The sequence below is a fragment of the Oryctolagus cuniculus genome, chromosome 13 (genome assembly GCF_051225735.1).
Source record: "Oryctolagus cuniculus isolate XC-2025 breed Fujian yellow rabbit chromosome 13, ASM5122573v1, whole genome shotgun sequence".
Lineage (NCBI taxonomy): Eukaryota > Metazoa > Chordata > Mammalia > Lagomorpha > Leporidae > Oryctolagus > Oryctolagus cuniculus.
Genome location: NC_142879.1, coordinates 74,290,664 through 74,299,114, shown reverse-complemented (window position 1 = coordinate 74,299,114; position 8,451 = coordinate 74,290,664).

Below are 8,451 nucleotides of genomic sequence, written 5' to 3'. Positions count from 1 at the left end.
GGACGGTATGGGGGGGGAAGCCATTGTAATCCATAAGTCGTACTTTGGAAATTCATATTCATTAAATAAAAATTAAAAAAAAAATCAATTATTCATATCACCATGCCATATTTGTAAGACAATTGAAATTCATTGGTACATTTAAATACAAACAATGCTCACATTAAAGCTATTCAAGACTTATTTTTTAAAACTTCAACAAGAGCATAGGGAAGAGGCCACTTTACTTTTGGTTTTTCCTGCCCATAGGCTGGGTTTTTGCCTCATCATATTAGTGAGGTGATCCCCCCAATGACAAGAGATTTTACATTCACAGAGAATAGCTTCAGATTTACTTCATGGAAGCCTTGGTGAAAGCTAATGTGTCAACACTGTAACATGACATACACCAAATAACTCCGTAAACACTACTGCTGAACTTGAACTGTGACTTCAGCATCCACTCTGATTGGCAGTTAGAATGCTAGATGGTCTTGATGGTAAGTAAGAAGATGTTACTGTAAAAATAACAGGCAAAATGAACTACATGGGAAGTCCAATTTGAGAATTTTTAAAATTTGTGATTTGAGCAAAATATAAGAGCAAACATGTCATATTCAGATTACAGGAAGGAGTCAAGTTGTATTTTTATCCAGAATGGGTTATTCAAGTCAGCTAGATTTCTGGGAATGAGGTTCAGAGCTATACTGGATTATAGTCTGCTTCAAGTTATACCTTTAGAGTTTTTGAACCATCTCTTTCCTGTTGAGTGTGTGTATGCAAGCTTACCTTAGCTAGATCACACCATCCTCCCTCAGGTCAGAAGGAATGACTTCACATATGTAGAAGATGAACAGAAAACTTCTAATTGAGAATTAGAATACACCAGTACAATCATATTAGTAGTATTTGTTGCTATATCATTGCTAAGACAAAAATGAAATTTTGTAGGTAGATTCCACTTCTTCACATAACAATCCTAGAATTTGTGTTAGAAAGCTAAATGACACCTTTATAAAAAGTTGTGAATGTCCTTCAAGGAGAATGTGGTATGATGGGAACAGCAAGAAAACTCATCATCAGAAAAACTGCAGGCATGAACCAACTCTAAACATCACCCATTAGTGCGTCAATGCCAAAAAGCCATTGTTTTCTCAAATCTGAAGGAACTGTTTGATTCTAAGTATTAGCCCAGGCACAAGACTATACACAGCATAAGAATAGTGCTTGACTCAGGGTATCTTTAAGATCCTGAAACTGGATTCTTTGAGTGTCTGTTCTCCACCAGTTTTCTGGAATTTTCTCTGTAGTGTGGCTTTAATGTCTAACACTATGTTAACAACACAGGATAAGACTTGCAAACAGGCTGCTCTAAAGTAACATACTTATGGTTTAGGATCAAAGAAAAAAAGGGTCTTCTTTTAATCACCTTCATTTGAAAATCTCCAGGACTTCTGATAGCTCAGCTTTAATCACATTCTCATCCGAAAAGCTAGTAATCTTCCCAAACACGAAACAGGTGAAACAGGGAAGCTGTGGATAACCATTCTGTGATCATCTTACACCTAAGGGTAATTAAGATATAAAAAAAAAGTGAGGTCATCTGATCCTAGAGAGACAAAGCAATGCAGAGATATACATATACATATACATTTCCACTTTATATTTAATAATTAAATGAAACTAACAACACTGCAATGTTCCAATGCATCATATTATGGAGGCAAGATGGCGGAATAGGAAGGGAGCACACTGATAGTCTGGGGAGAGACAGTTTAATAAAAGTGGAGATACTGCAGGTTCAAGGAAGAGTAGGGGAAGAAACAGAAAAAGAAACTCTTCCGGAACGAGTGATTCACAGTGGATCTGCGTGGAGAGCGTGGGAGCACACAGTTCGGGACATCAGTGGCAGACTCAACACACCAGCACTGGAACGCGAGGTGAGCCAAACCTCAATAGCCCGAGACACCAGCAGGCAAGCGCAAAGAGACTAGCGGGAACGACCCCAGGGGGAAAAGTTCACCAGGCTAACTAGAAGAGAGAGAGAGAGAGAAAAAAGTGACCGATACGGACACGGGTTTCTCTCTCTCCACTCTCCTCTCAAAGGCGAGCAAGACAAAGAGCAGGCGCCATCTTGGACATACGTCATAAGCAGAGCGACCTCAGGTCTGCACTGGCCCTGAGCCTAGCAGAAAAACCTGACTCTGGGCGGGGTGAATTAACAGGAGATTAGGACCTAGTGAATTTGCAGTGCTACTGAACTGGGACTGTGAAAAAGAGATGGTGGGGGAGAGAACTCACGGAACTCACGTGAGTACTCTCCAGAGACGTACAATTCCGTAACTTTGGCAACCCAGTGGGAGACTGAAGGAGAATTTGAGCCCACTCTGAGGGCAGAACAGATTCCCTGTGTGGTCCTTGGGGAAGAGCTTCCGATCTCTGGCTCCTGTGGGTATATCATTTGCCTGCTAACTACCTCCAACTTCGTTCAGCTGTGCGGAATTACTTCCCTTTTGAATCAAAAAAAGAAAGAAAGAGAGAGAGATCTACCACGCCTAACCTGGGAGTGTCACCTTTGGCACACCAAACAGAGCTCTCAGGCCACACCCATCTCAAGCCTCTAAGGCTCCATCAAAAACAGTCCACTTAATCTAGAGTCATAGTATAACAAGAAAAAGCACCACAATGAAGAAACCAAATATCTCCAATATGCCAAATAACAAACGCAAAAACTGAGGTAATAAAAACAAGGAAGTCACCATGACGCCCCCAAATGAAAAAGACACCCCAATTCAAGATTATGAAGATAATGAGATAGAAGAAATGCAAGAAGCAGATCTCAAAAAATTGAAAAGAACATTAAGAAGTTCTCAAAAACAAATTCTTGAACTACAGAAATCCTTAATGGACAAGATAGAAAATCTCTCTCATGAAAATGAAATATTAAGGAGGAATCAAAATGAAACGAAACAACTAATACAACAGGAAACTGGGATAGTGACGAGAAATCATAACGAAGTGAAGAATTCAATAGATCAAATGAAAAACACAATAGAGAGCCTTACAAACAGAATGGGTGAAGCAGAAGAGAGAATATCGGACTTAGAAGACAGAGAACAGGAAAGGATACAGTCAGACCAAAGAAAAGAAGAGGAAATTAGAAATCTAAAACATATTGTCGGGAATCTTCAGGATACTATTAAAAAACCCAACATTCGGGTTCTAGGAGTTCCTGAAGGCATGGAGAGGGAGAAAGGATTAGAAGGCCTTTTTAGTGAGATATTAGCAGAAAATTTCCCAGGTTTGGAGAAGGACAGAGAAATCCTAGTACAGGAAGCTCACAGAACCCCTAATAAACATGACCAAAAGAGATCCTCACCACGACATGTTGTAATTAAACTCTCCACAGTGAAACATAAAGAATAGATATAGAGATTGTTAATACTCATGGTTATTGGTAATTAAAATACAACTGCAACTTTTTTACCACTAGATGGCAGTCAAGTACACATAAATTTGCCTACTTTATATATTACTAAAAAATGGCCTAAAACTAAGTTTCTTTTTAAACCAGCCACTGATGAAATGTAAGATAGAGTAAAGAGAAAACTGCTTACACCCAGATACAACATTATGTGTCACACCTTCAATCATTTTCTCAAATGCGTTTACTTGTTCAAAAGGCATGTGTGCTAGATCTTTTAATTTTTTTGGCTTTTTAATAACAATATTTTTTAACTTTTATTTAATAAATATAAACTTCCAAAATACAACTTTTGAATTATAATGGCTTTTCCCCCCATAACCTCCCTCCCACCTTCAACCATCCTATATTTTAATATATACATATTTAATTTGAATATTACAAGCTCAGTCATTTCAAATGTAACACCAAATGGATTTTAGTACATTCAGAGGTATGCAACCACTATCACTACCTAAATTTTCTCATTCCCCCAAAGAAGCCTTGTCCCCATTAGCAGTCATGTCCTATTATTTCCTGGCCACCTGCCCTATCTGCTTGCATCATAGGCAACTACTTTCTTTCTTTAGACAATTCCAATTGTAGACAGTGTCTTAACAGGAGTGTCTGGAGATGAGTTTTCTATCAGGGAAACCGTCATTTGGTCAGTTTATTTTTTTACTTTATTTATTTATTTTTTTTTTGACAGGCAGATTTAGACAGTGAGAGAGAGAGACAGACAGACAGAGAGAAAGGTCATCCTTCCGTTGGTTCACCCCCCAAATGGCTGTTATGGCTGGCGTGCTGCGCTGATCCAAAGCCAGGAGCCAGGTGCTTCTTCCTGGTCTCCCATGTGGGGCAGGGCCCAAGCACTTGGGCCATCCTCCACTGCCTTCCCGGGCCACAGCAGAGAGCTGGACTGGAAGAGGAGCAACTAGGACAGAATCCGGTGCCCCAACTGGGACTAGAACCCCAGGTGCTGGCGCTGCAGGAGGAGGATTAGCCAAGTGAGCCATGGCGCAGGCCAGGTCAGTTTATTTTTTCACAGCGTTATGTGATAGATGTGTAACTGTTGACATTTGCTCATTCATTTCTTCACATACTTATTCACTTTGTGCATTTGCAATGAATACTACTGTACTGCTTTCTTCACCAAAGCAGTAGAATGTGTGCTTACTGGAAGCTCAATACAGTTTCCTTTCAGTTGTGTGGAGAAGAAATCAAAGGGCTGCATTCTGGGTTCTCATCAATTACATGTTCCAGACAGGTAGGACCAATGCAATTCCGTGTCCTTCCAATAACAACATTAGAATGATCAACATTTACTGGAAACATACTATGACATTTTTGGCAGTGTTCTGAGAACTTCATCTGTTTTATCATATTTTAGTATGTAACCACACTTTAAAAGCATATTACTATCAATCCCAGGAAACTTCTTGGAATGAGATAAAGAATGTGAAGGGGTTTTGAAAGCTCTAATAAACAATGATGCATTATACTACTGCTCTAAAGTAATTGTCAAAGTTCTTCCTGTATAACTTCAAAGGTGCTAAGACTGAGGTCTAGTTTTATAGAGCTAAGAAGTAGGAGAATCCTAATTCAAATTCAGGCAATTTGTCACCAGTCCCTCAGTAAAGCAACAGAAGATCATATAAAGCACAGAATGTATAAGTTTGATTAACTTGGGGCCAGCACTGTGGAGTAGTAGATTAAGACTCTGCCTGAGGCTCTGTCGTCCCATATGGGAGCCGATTCAAGACCCAGCTGCTCCACTTCACATTCAGCTCTCTGCTATGACTTGGGAAAGCAGCAGAGGTTGGCCCAAGTCCATTGATCCCTTCACCCATGTGAGAGATCCAGAAGAAGCTCCTGGCTCTTGGCTTTGGATTGGCCCAGCTTCAGCTGTTGCAACCATTTGAGAAATGAACAAGTGGATGGAAGACCTCTTTTTCTTCCCTCCCTCTGTCTGTAACTCTGCCTCTAAAATAAATAAATAAAAATATTTTAAAAACCTGATTACTTTGTAATTTCAGTCCTATTGTACTTACTGAAATATAATAAGTACTCAATACCAACTTTTAGAAAAATTATATATTTTTGTTTGCAAATATGCTACTTTGAAGAGTGTTATTTATGCAGCTTTTATCTCTTCTATTTTTCACAGCACTCCTTTAAGGAATATTTGTCAGTTGGGTAGAAAAAAAAAAGAGTCAGACTCCCTAAATGAAAATTTTCAAAAAGTTTAAATTTTATGAATAAACAATACTAGAATTTTTATGTGAAACATTATATTGTAAAATATGACTAATCAACAAATTGCTGTACACTAAAGCTCAAACTGCTGTTCATGAAAACTCAGATTCTGAAGTGGGATAGAAATTGGTAATCAGACAGTGAAAATACTGAGAAATATACTAGGAGAAATCTTAGTGGTCATGAGAGTGTGAAGTAGGGATTGGCAAAGGAACAGAGTTTTGTTAGGCAAATAGAATAGTTAATGGTGAGAAAGAGATCTTCAGGTCACTCAAACAATAGTAACCCATCTATGAAGGCTCAAACATGAAGAAGGCAGGATGACTATTGGAGAGTGAGTTGTAGTGATGCAGAGATGGAAATGAGGTAGGAACACCCTCATCACATGAGACTTTCTATGCTACACTTTCAGTACCAGAGAAGCCACTGAACACTTTCAAATGAGAGAGATCATAACTTGTATTTTTTTTAGAAAGACAATATTATGACCTGCAAATGTAACCCCAAAGTTCACACGTTAAAGTTCTATTCCCAAAGATGATGGCATCAGGACGGGGGGCACCTTTGGGAGATGATTGGGTCATGAGGGCAGAGTCTTTATCAGCAGTCCTCAAGACCTGACAGCCATCTCTCTCTTGCCGCCACTTGAAAAACAGAGGATAATTTGCAGACTGCAAGTTGAAGAGGGCCCTCACCAGAATGTGCCCATTCTGGCATCGTGATCTCGTCCTTAAAACAGAAATGAATTCCTTCTGTTGATAAGACACCTAAAGTATGATATTTTATTATGTAGCCCAACCTGACTGGAACAGGCAACTAGATTGGACATTTAAAGAATACAATTGAAGAAGCCCAAGGAGCACAGAATGCTGATTAAGATATTGTGATAATATTTTGAGGCAGAAAATGGGAAGGCTTGAACACAAATGTAGACACATGGAATAATAAATGAATGCCTTAGGAGAAATAATGTAAGTAGGATTGGCTACACTTGGTCACTGACTGTGGGTGGTGAGAGAAAATGGGGAATCCAAGCTAGCATACAAGAGTTTTGCTTGTTCACTTGAGCTGAAGGTGATGCCATTGATTGATATGTAGAACATATAAGAAGGAGCAGACTGCAGAAGGGTTAGCTAGAGAGGACAGCAGATATGATAAATTTGAGGTTCCACTAGAACATCCAATTAGGAATACATTGTCAGCAATTTGATATAAGCGTGTTGATGTAGGAGATAAATTGGGGCTTAAGACAAACTTTTGAGAGATATTAGTAATGAATGCAAAAGTGGAAATAATGAGTATCAAACCAATTTGAATATCTTTTTCTGTTTACCTTCCTTGCAAAATCCTTGCCATTTTAGGTCATGATTGCTCCTTTGGCTCTTCTATTAAAATCTTCCTGCCACTTTAAGACAGGCACACACCTGCAAATGTACATGGTGAACACACATAGTGACATGGTACAGCAGAGCTGCCATCACCTTGAACTGAAATAGTTTACTTACCTGTCTGTATGTCTATTGAACTGTAAGCAGAGGAACTATACATTTTTATAATTTTATTCCCAAGCATTTTCTTATCTAAAGGACAAAATATAACAAATGTTTTTAGGATGTGGACAAAAGGGAATATAGTTAGACTGTTGGTGGGAATGGAAATTAGTATAGAATACTATTCTATTTCAGGAAACATATGGCCTTCCTCAAAATAAATAAAACTAGAAATACCTTATGATGTAGCAATCTCAATTCTGGGTATGTATCAAAAGAAATGAAAAATTGGTATGTCAAGTAATATGTGTACACCCATGTCCACTGCAGCACTGCAGCATTGTCAATAGTAGTTAACACATGAGATTAACCTAAGTACCCATCCACATATGAATGGATAAAGAAAATTTAATATATAATATACAATAGTATATTATTCATCAAAAAAAGAGGCTCCAAACACTTACAACATAGATGAACCTGGAGGATATTACAGTAAGTAAGCCAGGCACTGAAAGAAAAATAGTACACATTTTTACATTTCATATATATATATTTATTTCACATTTTTGTATTTATTTCATATATATTTCACACATATTTACATGTTCATATATTTCATAAACATTCATATGTTAATTAATATATTATATAGTATTATAATTACTATTATAATATAATATATAATTATATGTAATACACACATTATGTATTACATATAATGCATAATATATATACATATTATTTTTATATTATTTCACATATAACTATATATAATATATTGCATATCATATATAGTATATCATTTCATATATATTAATATATACAAAATATATGAACATATTTAAATATAAATATTACATAAATATAAATTTATATATAATGTATAAATATATAATCTATTTTATAAATATCATTTATAAATGTATTTCATATATATCATATGTAAATATATTTCAGGTATGTATTTTTTCATATGTATTCATACACATATATATGAAATCTAAAAAAGTTGAACTTTTAGAAACAGAGTGTAAAATAGTGGTTGCCATGGTCTGGGATTGGAGTTGGGAGACGTGGAGGTGGAATTGCAAAGATGATGGGCAAAGTGTGCACAGGTTCAATTAGGTGAATAAATCAGCTCTAGAGACCTATTGCATAGTTTAATGACTACAGTTAATGATAATGTACCATATGTTTGAAAATTACTATGAGAGTCGACTTTAAACATTATCAATATTCCTCAAAAATAACTCTATAAAC